The sequence below is a fragment of the Tamandua tetradactyla genome, chromosome 24 (genome assembly GCF_023851605.1).
Source record: "Tamandua tetradactyla isolate mTamTet1 chromosome 24, mTamTet1.pri, whole genome shotgun sequence".
NCBI lineage: Eukaryota > Metazoa > Chordata > Mammalia > Pilosa > Myrmecophagidae > Tamandua > Tamandua tetradactyla.
Genome location: NC_135350.1, coordinates 50,845,725 through 50,858,952, shown reverse-complemented (window position 1 = coordinate 50,858,952; position 13,228 = coordinate 50,845,725). Strand labels below are relative to the sequence as shown.

The following is a 13,228-nucleotide window of genomic DNA, read 5'->3' as shown; positions in this document are numbered from 1 at the left end:
AGTTATTCCTTATAAGTGGAATCACACAATACCTTTCCCCTTGTGTCTGATTTATTTCATATTTCATTCAATATGATTGATGTCTTCAAGATTCAGCCATGTAGTATCATGCATTGAAACTTCATCCCTTTTTAAGACTAATATTCCATTGTATGTATATACCATGTTTTGTTTATTTAGTCATCTACTGGTAGACATTTGAATTGTGTCTACCTTTTGGCTGTTTTGAATAATGCTGCTGTAAATATTGGCGTACAAATATCTGTTCAAGTCCCTGCTTTCAGTTCTGTGGGGTATACGGTTGTCTTTTCCATATCGCTGCTTTCCCCATCATGGTTTCAATACATGGCAGGTTGGCATAAGAAATTAGAGGGGAAATTTTGGTAGTTTTGTGGAAGCTATACACGACATGCAAAGGCTGCAGCTACACCAACAATTACAAAGTATATGCATTAATCATAAGATCCACATCTCTCTTGCATAGAAAGTGCAAGATTTTTTGGGATACAGGATTATTATAAAAAAGGCATCCTAGTAGACTGGCGTCTACTAGGCTAAATCCTGATATGATTCCTTAAATTAAAATGAAGGTGAAGGGTCTACCCCTGCGGATTTTCAGGCCAGCAAAGACTGGTTTGAAAATTTTAAAAAGAGGTTTAGCTTATGCAGTTTAAAAGTAATGGGAGAGGTAGCATCTGCCAATCAAGAGGCAGCTTTGGAGTTTCCTAAAACTCTGAAGAAACTGATCGAAGAGAAAGGCTACAAAGTGAAACTGATATTCAGTGCTGATGAAACTGTCCTAAATTGGAAAAAAAATTTTCTCAGAGAACATACATCAAGCAAAAAGAGAAGCAAGCTCCAAGTTTTAAAGCTGCAAGGAATAGAGTAACCCTGCTCTTTTGTGCCACTGTCATCAGGTTCAACCCTGATATATAAAACTGCTAACCCTCAAGCTTTGAAAGGAAAGGACAAGTATCAGCTCCTATCCTCTGGATGTTCAGTAAGAAAACATGGATGGCCAAAGCATTTTTTCTTGACTGGTGTGCTTGTTTGAAAGGATGTATGTACCCCAGAAAAGCCATGTTTTAATCCTAATCCTGTTTTGTAAAGGCAGTCGTTTCTTCTTATCTCTATTCAGTATTTTATGTTGAAACTGTTGTTAGATCATCTTGGAGATGTGAATCAAGAATTGTTGTTAAGAATTAGGTGGAGACATGTCTCCATCCATACAGCTGGGTCTTGATTAGTTTAGTGGAATCCTATAAAAGAGGAAACATTTTGGGGAAAGAGAGAGAATCTCAGAGAGCAGAGAGTGCCACAGCACCATGAAACAGAGAGTTCACCAGCCAGCGACTTTTGGAGATGAAGAAGGAAAATGCCTCCCAGGGAGCTGGAGAGGAACCTAGCAGATGAGGCCATGTTCACCATATGCCCTTCTAGCCCTAAGAGAAACCCTGTGCTCTCCTTGTGTTCGCCATGTGCCTTTCCAGATGAGAGAAACTCTGACTGTTCGTCATGTGCCTTTCCACTTGAGAGAGAAACCCTAAACTTCATTGACCTTTTTGAACCAAAATATCTTTCCATGGATGCCTTAGATTGGACATTTGTATAGACTTGTTCTAAATGTTCTATAGGACATTTTCTTGGCCTAAAAACTGTTAATTTGTAGCTTATTAAATTCCCCCCTTTTAAAAGCTATTCCATTTTGGTATATTGCATTCTGGCAGCATGAAACCAGTTTCATCAGTATTTTGTGTCAGAATACCTTGCCAGCAAGGGATTACTCTCTAAGGTGTTATTGCTTCTGGACAATGCCTCCAGCTACCCAGAACCCCCAAAATTCCATATCGAAGGTACTGAAGTCTTCTACATGCCACCTAACACAGTGTCTCTTATTCAGCCTCTTGATCAGGAGTAATACAGACATACAGATGTTTAAGGCACACTGCACTTGCTGCTTAATGGAGAGGATCATAGAGACTATGGAAGAAAATCCTGACAAAGATTTCTTCTCTGGTTCAAAGGGAGGGCCAAAACATTTTACATGGATTTTCCATATCGCAGGGTGCCGTGACTCTATAACCCTTGTGATGTAGAAGGATAACTGTATACTTAGATGTGGGATTACTGGGTCATGTGGTAGTGTGAGTAAACAAGTTGGATTTTACTGTCATTTTCTTCTTTGGTTACAGTCTTCTTCTCTTCCACCTCTTAAGATTCTGAGTCTCCTCATTCAATTCCCTTCTTTTATTCCTTTTCTTTTAACATTCCCAACCCTTCTTAACTCTACCATTTTCCTTTCCTCTGTGCAGGCTCCTATGATTCCCTTTACTGTGAATCTTACCTAACTCACCTCTAACATGATCTGGTCTGTTTACTAGTACCTAGTAAATGAAAGTGACAAGAGCCATGGTCATTGCAGGGTGACCGCTTGTAAAATTGAAGTGTTTACAAACACTGAAATTGCCTGCCATCTGCTTACTACTGAAAATAAATCCTATTTTACCCAATGTTTGGGGCTAGTTTTTTTGATCCATGACGTATTAGATTTTCACTGTATCTCATATATAGAAAAGTCATCCTCATTTATTAGCTTCTCTTAAACTTTATTCTCTGCATGGGACAAATTCTTATTAGCTTATTTATAATCTAAACAAAAAATAAAAACAGTTAATATATAAATAGAATTTATTTATTATTAATTTAGTTTTATTTATTTAGTTATTTATAACTTAATATATAAATTCTATTTATATATTAAGCACCTACTCTGTACCAGGCAAAATGCTGGTGATACAAAAAGAATAGGACAATTTTCTTCGAGGAAGACACAGGCTAACAGAAGAGGTAGACATGGAAATAAATTACAAGGAGGGGTGAAAAGTGTAACAATAAAAGTGCATGTAAGATGCAGAAGTTGCACAAAAGATAATCGTGGTAAAGAGCAGGTCAAGGGCAGCTTTTAGGAGGAATTTGAGAATATATACCAGGTAAATTAAGGTGCTTATTCATATTACAAAATAATATATAAGATGAATGGCCTGGCACACATGTATATTGATTCAGCTGTTTTTAAATAGATCAAGTAACAGTGACTTAACCATAAGAGAAAGTTATTTCTCTGCCAAATATGAGCTGGTGAGCAGCTCAGGTTACCCTGTTCTTCAGTGTTATTCAGGAGTCAGAGTTCCTTCTTGTTTTTTCACTATATCCTAGAATCTTCTGCACTGGGTAATTGAAGCTTGCAGACTACTATGTCTGACGTGTAGCTTGTGTGAAGGAGGCAAGAGAAAGAAAGCAACTTTCTTTTAAGTATGTGAACCGTTGCCCTTATCATATTTACTCCCATATCATAATCTGGAGGTTTAGTTACATGGCTTAGCTAAAGAGCTGGATGGCCATGTAACCAACCACAATTTTTTTAAAACATTTTTTATTGTAAGATATATATACAAAAAAAACCAACAAATTTTAAAGTAACATTTTAACAAGTAGTTATGGAACACATTTCAAAGTTTAGTATAGATTACAGATCCACAATTTCAGGTTTTCTTCCAGCTGCTCCAAGATACTGGAGACTAAAGAGAAATATCAATATGATTCAGTAGTCATACTCATTTGTTAAATCCTAAACTTCCCTGTTATAACTCTTCCTTATCCTTTGATCTTTCTCCCAATCTTTAGGGATATTTGGGCTATACCTATTCTAACTTTCTCATGTTGAAAAGTAGTGTCAACAATATGGAATAGTGAGATGAAACTGGTTGATGTTTTTGGAGAAACTATGCCTCTTGGTTTTAGGACTTTTCTGGCCTAGGAACTATCTGAAGGTTTTAGGTTTCTGCAGAGAAAACTTATGCCTTAGGGTTAACAGGAATGAGGTTGGTTGGGATTTGGCAAACCGTGGCAATTAGCAATGTCTACCTAAGCCTTGCATAGGAGTACCCTCTAGAATAGGTTCTCGACTCCATTTGAACTCGTTTAGCCACTGGTACCTAATGTTATTACATTTCTTTTCCTCCTTTTGTTCCAGAAGGCATTGTTGTTCTTATGGTGCCAGGCACAGGTTCATGTCCCACGTTATCAGGGATACTTTCGCCCCTGAATATCATGTCTCACGTAGGAGGTAGGGTAATGCTTTTCCTTGCAGAGTTGAACTTAGAGAGGGTAAGGCCACATATGAGCAACAAAAAAGGTCATCCAGAAGTAACTGTTAGGCATGCCTATAGGTAGTCTAAGCTTCTCCAGTACCTATGTAAGCTTCACAAGAGTTAGCCTCCTGATCAACGGCATGGCCTATTGATTTGGGTGTCCCTAAAGTTTTACATAGTATCAAGGGATTCCCTGATGATAAGATTTAACAGTTCTATATTTTTCTCCCATCCCTCAGGGGACTTTGCCAATACTTTTTATCTGCTTAATATACTCTAGGATGTATCCAGGCATTACAATAATCTATACAGGATTAAAGGATCTCTTTCTTATTCTGTGCTCCCTGTGTTTCAGTTGTTCACATGAACTAAACAGATAGGTTGAATTAGATTGCACAGTACAGAAAATTTCAGTTCCAGATCAAATAAACCTATCTTCCATTGATCTCAAAGATTATGTGTGGTTCTAAAATATAGGCACTATCTTCCTTACCCTATGTTCTGAATTACTTTAACTCCAATCTGTTTGGCTTTGTTCTTATCTGTAAATATCAGGTTAAATATATAAAACAGCCTCTCTAAATCCGGATATAATAATCACCACTCCAGACTTAATGTGTCTTCTCTAAAAGCTTACAATCTAGACCCCTCTTTTCTTATAAGTATTTTCTAAAGGTGACCATACCATTCTTGTTCTTTTGTTTCTAGATTATTTTGCCTCACCAAATGTCCCACATGTTCATTTGCTTCATTGCATGCCTTACAACTTTGTTCCTTTTTGTAGCAGCACAACCTTTGTTCATAAGTATACACCATCGTTTGCCAATCTACTTCTCCATCAGTGCATCCTTCAGCTACCTGCATTCATTGGGCATCACGTAGAAGGTCCAAAGGCCATATTCCATCAACATTCACAATTTTAGATAATTTCATTGTTCCCATGAGAAAGAAAACTGATAAACACACCCTCGCCAAATAGAAAATCTAAACCTCCTCTTAACTCTTGTCCCTCCCTTCATTATTTACCTCTGCTGTTGCTGTGGTAGTGCTGATGGTTTCTTTTTGAACATAGCTCATAGCATGCAATAACAGTTTTCCCCCTGTACCCTGGCCTTATACACTGTGTACAAGAATCACATTTTTGAAGTAATTCTTGCGGAAGTTCATATTTCTAATGTTAATCAGTGGAACGCATAGGTCTGTACAATCTTTCAATCTTGTTCATCTTCAATATGGTAATATTACTTACAGATCCACTAGAGAACCACCTTCGCTCCTATCTATTCCCTTGCATTGGAGTTCAACCTCATTAACTAATGGTTCACCCATCTCTAGCTTCTATGCATCTCTAAGTCCCTTAGATTCTATATTATAAGCCTCTGATTATACCTTTATGCTGATTATAAAAGTGGAATCATACAGTATCTGTCCTTTTGTGTCTGGCTAACTTCACTCAGTATTATGTCCTCAAGGCTCATCCATCTTGTCATGTGTTTCAGGACATCATTTTGTCTTGCTGCTGCATAATATTCCATCATATGTATATACCACATTTTGTTGATCCACTTGTCTGTTGATGGGCATTTGATTTGTTTCCGTCTTTGGTGATTGTGAATAATGCTGCTGTGAACATCCATATGCAAATGTCTGTTTGTGTTGTTGCTATAAGCTCTTCTGTGTATATACCAAGTAGTGCTACTGCTGGGTCACAGGGCAACTTGATATTTAGTTTCCTAAGAAACCGCCATACAGTCTTTCTTTCATAGTGGCTGCACCATTATAAATTCTTACCGGCAGTGCATAAGTGTCCCACTTTCTCCACATCCTTCCAACATTTATAGTTTCCTAATTGTTTAATAGCAGCCATTCTTGTAGGTGTGAGGTAGTATTTCATTGTAGTCTTGATCAGCATTTCCCTTACCAATGAAAATTAGCAACTCTTCATGTGCTTTTGAGCCTTCTGTATTTGCTCTTTAGAAAAATGCCTATCAAATCTTTACTTCATTTTATAATTGGATTGTTTGTTCTTTTGTTGTTGAGTTGCATGATTTCTTTGTATATACAGGAAATCAAACCTTCATCTGATATGATTTCCAAATATTTTCTCTCATTGAGTTGGCTGCCTCATCATGTTTTTGATAAAAGTCTTTTGAAATGCAGAAGCATTTGATTTTGAGGAGTTCCCATTTATCTTATTTTTTCTTTTGTTGCTTGTGCTGTGGGTGTAAAGTTTAGGAAGCTACCTCTTATTACCAGGTCTTGAAGATGGTTTCCTACATTTTGTTCTAGAAGCTTTGTGGTGCTATTTCTTATATTTAGGTGTTTGATCTGCTTTGCTTTAATATTTTTTAGGGTGTAAGATAGGGGTCCTCTTTCATTCTTTTGGCTATTGATATCCAGTTCTTCCATGCCCAATAATTGAAAAGACTATTTTGTCCCAGTTCAGAGGATTTGGGGGTGTTGTCAAAAATCAGTTGACCATAGATTTGGTGGTCTATTTCTGCACACTCGATTTGATTCCATTGGTCACTGCTTCTATCTTTGTGCCAGTACCATGCTGTTTTGACCACTGTGGCTTTATCATAGGTTTTAAAGTCAGGAAGTGTCAATCCTCCCACTTCATTCTTCTTTTTTAGGATGCTTTTAGTTATTCAGAGTCTCTTCCCCTTCCAGATGAATTTGGTAGTTAGCTTTTCCAAATCTTAAAAGTAGGTTGTTGGAATTTTTATTGGTACTGTGTTGAATCTGTAAATTAATTTGGGGAGAATTGACATCTTAACAATATTTAGCCTTCCTATCGATGAGCAGGGAATGTCTTTCCATCTATTTAGCTCTCCTTTGATTTCTTTTAGCAATGTTATGTAGTTTTCTGTGTACAAGTCCTTTACATCTCTAGTTTCTGCTCCTTTTTCTGGCTGCACAATATTCCATCATGTGCATACATCACAGTTTGCTATTCTGTTTCTCAGTCCTTTTACTCCTTGGCCCCCTATCTATTGGGCATCATGGATAATGTCCAAATTAAACAATCCGCATCTTAGAGTATCCTCACTGAATTGTATAATTAGCAGCACTCTTCATTTTAGACAATATTCATTGGTCCGAAGAGACAAAGACCAGTAAACACAGTCTAACCAAATAGCAAATCTAAACCTCCCTTTATCACTTATCCTTTTCCCCCAGTTATTTACCCCTGTTATTATCATGGTACTGTTGATATCTGCCTGTTAACTATAGGCTATAGCACGTGTGCCAGTTTGAAGCTATTATGTACCCTAGAAAAGCCTTGTTTTAATCCTCATCCAATCTTGTGGGGGCAGCTGTTTCTTTTAATCATGATCCATATTGCAGTCTGGAAACTTTTACTCATATTATCTCCATGGAGATGTCACATGCCGAATTGTGGCTATGGCCTTTTGATTAGGTGGAGATATGACTCCACTCATTCTAGGTTGTCCTTGATTAATTTACTGGAGTCCTTTAAAAGAGGAAACATTTTGGAGAGAACTCAGAGCTGACACAGATGCGATTGGAGGAAAATTGCTTCAGAGCTGACAGAGCAAACATTAAACCCAGATGTTTGGAGATGCAAGCCCAGCAGACATCGCCATGTACCTTTCCATGAGGTGCTAAGCAAGCCAGAACCCAAAGTTGTGTTCCTGATGTTCCAAGTGAAGGCCCACAGATGCCCAGTGAGGAATCCCCACAGGAAACAGTGGTTGAGAGCAATGGAGCCTAGGAACAAGGGACCAGATGGCATCAGCCTTTCTTGAGTGAAGATAACCTCTCGTTGGTGCCTTAGTTTGGACATTTTCTTGGCCCTAGAATTGTAAGCTTGTAACTTATTAAATTCTCTTTTAAAAGCTATTCCATTTCTGGTGTATTGCTTTCTGGCAGCATTAGCAAACTAATATGCAACACAATAGTAGTTTTCCCCCTGTACCCCTCTATTGTTGACCCTTTGTACAAGATCAAACCTTTGTAGTAGTTTGTGTAAGAACTTTTTATATTTTAGAGTTGATCAGTGGGATACATGATTCGATACAACCCCTTTCAATCCCATCTGGAGGTTGTAAGTTACTGGAAAGTTACCCTAGTGCATAGAATCTTTGTAGAATTTTGTATATTGCCCTAGGTGTTTTTTAGAATTGGCTGGGATGGTTTTGATGGGTTGGCAAGTTATGATAGGTAGCAATGTCTAACTGAAGCTTGTATAAGAGTGACTTCCAGAGTAGTCTCTGAGCTCTATTTGAACTCTCTCAGCCATTGATACCTTATTTGTTATACTTCTTTGCCCCCTTTTGGTCAGGATGGAATTGTTGATCCTATGGTACCAGGACCATACTCATCCCTGGGACTCATTTCTCATGCCGTCAGGGAGACTTTCAACCCTGGATGTCATATCCCAAGTAGTGGGGAGTGCAATGATTTCACTTGCACAGTTAGGCTTAGAGAGAGTGAGGCCACATCTGAGCAACAAAAGAGGTCCTCCAGAAGGAACTCTTAGGCATACCTATAGGTAGGCTAAGCTTCTCCACTACATACATAAGCTTTACTAGATCAGGCCTCAAGATCAAGGGCTTGGCCTATTGATTTGGGTGTCCCTAACGTTTGACACATTATCAGAGATTTCATCAGTTGGTAAAGTTTAATAGTTCCATATTTTCTCTCCCTTCCCTCAAGGGACTTTGCCAATATTTTTTGATTATCTACTTAATATATTCTAGGATATATCCAGGCCTTATGTTAAACTATGCAGGAATAAAGGCCCTCATTCTTATTCTGGGCTTCCTGTGTTTCAGATGTTTAGTTGAGGTATCCAGACAGGTTGAGTTGGATTTTCTGCTACAGAAAATTTAGGTTTGAGTATAAAGTTAAGGAAGCTACCTCCTATTACCAGATCTTGAATATGTTTCCCTACATTTTCTTCTAGGCACTTCATGGTACTGGTTTTATATTTAGGTCTTTGATCCACATTGACTAAATTTTTGTAAAAGCTGGAAGGTCAGATTCCTCCTTCATTCTTTTGGCTATTGATATCCAGCCTCCATGCTCATTTATTGAAAAGACTGTTTTGTCCCAGTACAGTGGATTTGGGGGCTTTTTAAAAAACAGTTGACCATAGATTTGGTGGTCTGTTTCTGCATTCTTGATTTGATTCCATTGGTCAATACTTCTGTCTTTGTGCTAGGACCATGCTGTGTTGAACACTGGGGCTTTATAATAAGTTTTAAAATCAGGAAGTGTTAATCCTCTCACTTTGTTCTCTTTTTTTGGATGTCTTTAGCAATTTGTGGTCTCTTTCCCTTCCAGATGAATTTGTAACTAGCTTTTTTAATTCTTCAAAGTAGGTTGTAAGAATTTTGATTGGTACTATATTGAATCTAGATCAGAATAGGTAGAATTGACATCTTATGTATGTTTAACCTTCCTATCCATGATTAGGGGATGTCTTTCTACCAATTTAGATCTTCTTTGACTTTTTAACAATGTTACGTAGTTTTCTCTGTACAAGTCCTTTACACCCCTAGTTAAATTCACTCCTAGATATTTGATTCTTTTAGTCGCTATTTTCAATGGAAAATTTTCCTTAATTGAATCCTCAGTTAGGTCATTGCTTATGTATAGAAACATTACTGATTTTTGCACATTAGTTTTATATCCTGCCATGTTGCTGAAGTGTTTATTAGCTCAAGTAACTTTGTTGTAGATTTCTCAGGATTTTTTAAGTATAGTATCATGTCATCTGCAAATAATGAAAGTTTTACTTCTTCCTTTCCATTTGGATGCCGTTTATTTCCTTTTCTTGCCTGATGGCTGTAGCTAGAATTTCCAGAAGATGTTGAATATTAGTGGTGACAGAGGTCATCCTTGTCTCATCCCTGATCTTAGAGGGAAAGCTTGCAGTCTCTTTCCCTTGAGTATGATGCTGCCTATGGATTTGTCGTATATGCCTTTTATCATATTGAGGAAGTTACCTTTGATAACTACCTTTTGAAGTGTTTTTATCAAAAAAGGATGTTGAATTTTGTTGAATGCTTTTTCGGCATCAATCAAGATGGTCAGGTGATTTTTCCCTTTCAATTTGTTAATGTGCTGTATTACATTAGTTGATTTTCTTGCGTTGAACAATCCTTGCATTCTTGGTATAAACTCCTGTTTTGGGTCATGGTGTATAATTCTTTTAATGTGTTGTTGGGTTTGATTTGCTAGTATTTTGCTGAGAATTTTTGCATCTATGTTCATTAAGAAGATTAACCTGTAGTTTTCTTTTCTTATAGTATCCTTTCCCTGTTTGGGTATTAGAGTGATGTTTGCTTCATAAAATGAATTAGGTGGTGTTCCTTTTTCCTCAAATTTTTGGATAAGTTTAAGCAGGATTGGTGTTAGTTCTTTTTGGAATGTTTGATAAAATTCCTCTGTGAAGCCATTTGGCCCTGGACTTTTCTTTGTAGGAAGATTTGTGATGACTGATTGAATCTCTTTGCTTGTGATTGGTTTGTTGAGATCACCTATTTCTTCCTGAGGCAGTGTAGCTTGTTTGTGGGTTTCCAGGAATTTGTCCATTTCATCTAATTGTCTTGTTTGTTGGCATATACTTGATCATAGTATCATCTTAAGATTTCTTTCAATTCTTCAGGGTATATGGTAATGCACACCTTCTCATTTCTGATTTTGTTTGTTTGCATCCTTTCTCAATTTTTTTTCTTTTTTCAGCTTTGGTAGTTATCCATCAATTTTTTTTGGCATGGGCAGGCACCTGGAAATGAATGGTCCGTCAATTTTATTGATTTTTTTCAAAGATCCAACTTTTAGTTTTTTGATTCTATTGTTTTTTTGTTCTCTATTAATTTAACTCTGCTTTAATCTTTATTATTTCTCTTCTTGTATTTGCTTTGCGGTTAGTTTGCTATTTCTTTCTCACATTCTTCCAGGTGAGCAAAGTCCTCAATTTTTGGTCTTTCTTCTTTTTTAGTTTTTATTGATAAATCTTAACATACATACAAACTTTCTTAATATACAAACATTCCATACATCATGTACAATCAGTGGCTCATGGTATCATCACATATTTGTGTATCATCACCATGATCGTTTTTTAGATGATTTACATCACTCCAGAAAAATAAGTAAAAAAAGAAAAAAGAAAAAACTTATACATACCATACCTCTTACCCCTCCCTGTCATTGTCCACTAGTATTTCCATCTGTCTTATTTATTTTAACCTTTATTTTTAGTCACAATTTTTACTCATCTGTCCATACCTATTTGATTAAAGGACCATCAAATATAAAATTTTCACAATCACATGGTCACATTGTAAAAGCTGTATCATTATACAATCATCTTCAAGAAAGAAGGCTACAGGACACAGCTCTACAGTTTCAGGTACTTCCCTCTATCCGCTCCAATATACCATAAGCTAAAAAAGGGATATCTATCCAATGTGTAAGAATAATCTCCATGATAACCTCTCAACTCTAAAATCTCTCAGCCACTGACATTTTATTTTGTCTCATTTCTCTCTTCCCTGTTTTGGTCAGGAAGGTTTTCTCTATCCCTTGATGCCAGGTCCTGGCTCATGCTGGGATTTAAGTCCACATTTCAGGGAGATTTACACCTCTGTGAATAATGCACCACATAGGGGGAGGGTAGTGAATTCAGTTGCTGTGTTGGCTTAGGGAGAGCAGCCCAGTCTGAGTAACAAAAGAGGTTTTCTGGGGTGAATCTTAGGCCTCATTTTAAGTAGACTTAGCCTATCCTTTGCAGGAATAACTCTCATAGGGGCGAATGAATAAGTTTCATTGGCCTATTGATTTGGGTGTCTCCACTGCTTGCAAGAATATCAGAAATTTTCCAAATTGGGAAGTTGAATATTTACTCCTTTTTCCCCAATGCCCCAACGGGACCTTGAAAATACTTCTTTATTCATTGCCCAACTTACTCTGGGATTTATCGGTGCATCACACTAAGTTGGGCAAACCAGCAAACCTCACTGCCTTTTCAAGATTCCATGTACTTATTGTGTCAACTAAAGTAACCATACAAGTTAAATTAGGAAATTCAGAAATGGATAGCACATTACTGCCTGATTGTAGCACAATAACAGAAGTACTGTATGAAGCTGAATGTGAGTATAATAGAGGGAGAAGGGCTGGGTACTTGTGTGAAACAAGAAGGAAAGGCAGAGGATAAAGACTGCCTTTATATAAGTGGTGTAATTTAGAAATGCCTAGCGTGGACACTGATGGTGATCAAATGTACAACTGAAAAAACATTTTTGCATGAGGTAAACAATTGAATGTCTTTTTCTTTTCTAATATAGGCATTTAAGGCAGTCAATTTCCTTCTCATCACAACCTTTGCCTCATCCCATAAGTTCTGATATAGTGTATTCTCCTTTTCATTTGTGTCCAGATAGCTACCAATTTCTCTAGCAATTTCTGCTTTGAACTACTTGTTGTTTCAGAGAATGTTATTTAATCTCTGTATATTTGTGAAAGTTCTCATTCATTGGTGTTTATTGATTTCCAGCTTTATTCTATTATGTTCAGTGAAAGTGCTTTGAATAACTTCAATGTCCTTAAATTTTGAAAGATCTGTTTTAGTGTCCCAGCATATGATCTATCCTGGAGAATGTTCCATGACTGCTAGTGAAGAGTGTATATTCTGGTATTTGGGTGTGTAACAACCTATATATGTCTGTTAGGTCTAATTCGTTTACCAGATTTTTTAAGTTCTCTGTTTCCTTGTTGATGCTCTGTCTGGGTTTTCTATCGATAGAGGAGAGTTGTGTATTGAAGTCTCCTACATTATTGTTGTAGCATCTATATGTCCCTTCAGTTTTGCTAATGTTTATTCATGTATTTTGGAGCTCCTTTATTGGGATCATAAAGATTTATGATTATTTCTTCTTGGTGAATTGTCCCTTTTATTAATATATAGTGTCCTTTGTTTCTTATAATGTCTTTACTGTTAAGGTCTATTTTGTCTGATATTCGTATAGATACTCCCATTTTCTTTTGGTTATAGCTTGTGTGTAACATCTTTGTCCATCCTTTCACTTTCAATCTGT

The 13,228-nt window shown here is 37.0% G+C and overlaps 1 protein-coding gene and 1 long non-coding RNA gene across 3 annotated transcripts in view; one reads left to right on the top strand and one right to left on the bottom strand.

Annotated features, from left to right (window-relative positions):
• The window catches only part of MRPL1 (mitochondrial ribosomal protein L1), a 169,699-nt gene that overhangs the window by 114,401 nt on the left and 42,070 nt on the right, over positions 1–13,228 (top strand). The gene's annotated exons all lie outside the window — the stretch shown is intronic.
• LOC143668343 (uncharacterized) overlaps positions 1–13,228 on the bottom strand; it is an 89,001-nt gene that overhangs the window by 69,942 nt on the left and 5,831 nt on the right. The window lies entirely within an intron of this gene.